Here is a 1,947-nt window from a genome sequence, read left to right as displayed (position 1 = left end):
CCACCAATCTATTAAACCGAAACCATACAATAAATTGCAAATGGGATATTTTACTTTACTTTTATTCATTTAGCAGACGCTAATGAATTTTAACCCAAACTGAACTTTAATCCAAAGCGACTTACAAATAAGAAAAAGTAATTAAAACTAAAAGCTAAAACTCTATAAATACTATATTGTATTTCCTTGCAACTAATTTGCAATAAGAGAAGGTAAATAATCCAGAAAAGAGCCCCACATTTTTTTGAATGATTTTGGTGATTTCCTTACCCTCCTGATTCCTAATTGCTAGAGGATTTTCTCAGGGGTGCAGTATGAAATGAGCTTGTTGATCCAATGTTTTCTAGACGGAGAATGAGTCGATTTCCAGTTCACTTTTCCCAGCCGTACCAGCTAAAAGTGTGAAGTACTTTTTATGATGAGACAAATCTAATAATTCAGCAGCCCCTAATATCCAAATTCTAGGATCATAACTGATTGGGATTCCTATAACCTTTGAAGATATATCAATTACATATTTTCAAAAATCATTCAATACAGGAAAATTCCTGTCTGGGTTGAGACATGACCTCACATCAGAATTGACCCGCTTCTGTGCTGAAAAGCCCCTCACACACACAGCGGAGGACACAGGGAGCACCAACATGTTATGAACTAACTGATGGATGTTCTAAAGAAGAAGACAGATTAGATGGTTGTGAGAACAAATGCTTTAAGTAACAGCATAACCGTGACTATTATACAAAAAATAATGTAAATACTGTAGTCAGAGCAGTATGGTTCCTTAGACAACATGATGTCCCACAGTCAGAGGTAGCTCTTATCCATGAAAGAGACTGTGATCATTGTTTTCAGTGCCTGAAACTCCTCTTTAGCTAGATCTTGTTCACATCCATTCCTAAAAATAAAATGAGGCAGTTAACACTGTGGCTAACACAACCCGATCAAGGCTATTCTTAAGAGATTGGCTCAGCTCCATAGAAGTTACCTTTCTAGGACAGGAGAGAAATGCTTTAGCAGAAAATCAAGCTCTTCTGCACCGTAGTCCAAGAGTTTCTCTTTCTCAGTTGGCCAGGAGTCCTGATTAAAGATGTTGAAGCATTTCACTGCTGTAGGTGCTTGGCAGTAGGTGTTTCATGCATGCTTCTCACTGTGCCTGCCAGCACAAACAATACAAAAATTAATAATGATAATAATTTTAATACTTTTGATACTGCAGAATGTCCAATAAAGAAAATCTTATAACCTAAAAGGCTACCAAATCTGTTTTGAAGGTGTTTAATGGTGGAATTCACAGTATCCTTTACTCCCTGATGCAGTTGTGGAGATTTGATGTAGATGCTCTCATTTTCTGCCAGCACTGTGGCTTCACAATACGAAAGTGGGAAATCCTGAAATGATATTAATTTCGGACAGCCCTGATTTAATCTCTGATATTGAACTGTAAATTCCATTATCTTTACAATTAGTTTAGATTTCTTGAGCACTCACCTTGAGCATTGGCATGCTGAACCTCAACGTGCCCGATCAGGATGTTAACTGGTTTTCAAAATAGACACATCTGGGTCTCCATCAATCATGAACTATATAAATGGGGCTGAGGCAAGTTCATGCGCTCTTGCTTTTCATTGTGTCTGCAATGACACCGATGAATTGAGATTGATGGAAATTCCGTTTTTCTTTTGAAGAATTATCTCGGACCTAAACTTTGTGAAGGGCATCTCGCTTTTTGCAATATGATAAGCCGTGTTAAACTTTTCCAAAAGTTCAGTCACCTCGAGAGGCTCAACTCGCAGCCTCTTGTCGCTTAAAGCCGGCGGCGAGAGGGCCTGTGCTTCGTGCCATACAGGCATCTCTGCAAAGTCTATGTTTTATGCTCTCAGTGTGGAGCTTTAAGTCAAGTCACCTTTATTTATATAGCGCTTTTAACAATACAGATTGTGTCAA

At 38.3% G+C, this 1,947-nt stretch overlaps 1 long non-coding RNA gene across 2 annotated transcripts; it reads right to left on the bottom strand.

Moving 5' to 3' along the window:
• Positions 1 to 555: 555 nt before the first annotated feature.
• LOC107557171 (uncharacterized) lies at positions 556 to 1,275 on the bottom strand. 2 transcript variants are annotated; one of them, XR_001605364.1, is made up of 4 exons: positions 1,247 to 1,275; positions 989 to 1,156; positions 762 to 898; positions 556 to 670 (listed from the first exon to the last, which is right to left on the bottom strand). It is a non-coding gene; the product is annotated as an uncharacterized lncRNA (long non-coding RNA). The 2 variants fall into 2 exon arrangements; XR_001605365.1 differs by having other exon boundaries at positions 1,259 to 1,275.
• Between the last annotated feature and the right edge of the window lie 672 nt (positions 1,276 to 1,947).

The sequence above is a fragment of the Sinocyclocheilus grahami genome, unplaced genomic scaffold (genome assembly GCF_001515645.1).
Source record: "Sinocyclocheilus grahami isolate Dianchi unplaced genomic scaffold, SAMN03320097.WGS_v1.1 scaffold591.1, whole genome shotgun sequence".
NCBI classification, from domain to species: Eukaryota; Metazoa; Chordata; class Actinopteri; order Cypriniformes; family Cyprinidae; genus Sinocyclocheilus; species Sinocyclocheilus grahami.
The sequence above is the reverse complement of the archived record's forward strand: the minus strand, read 5'-3'. Positions and strand labels throughout refer to the sequence as shown.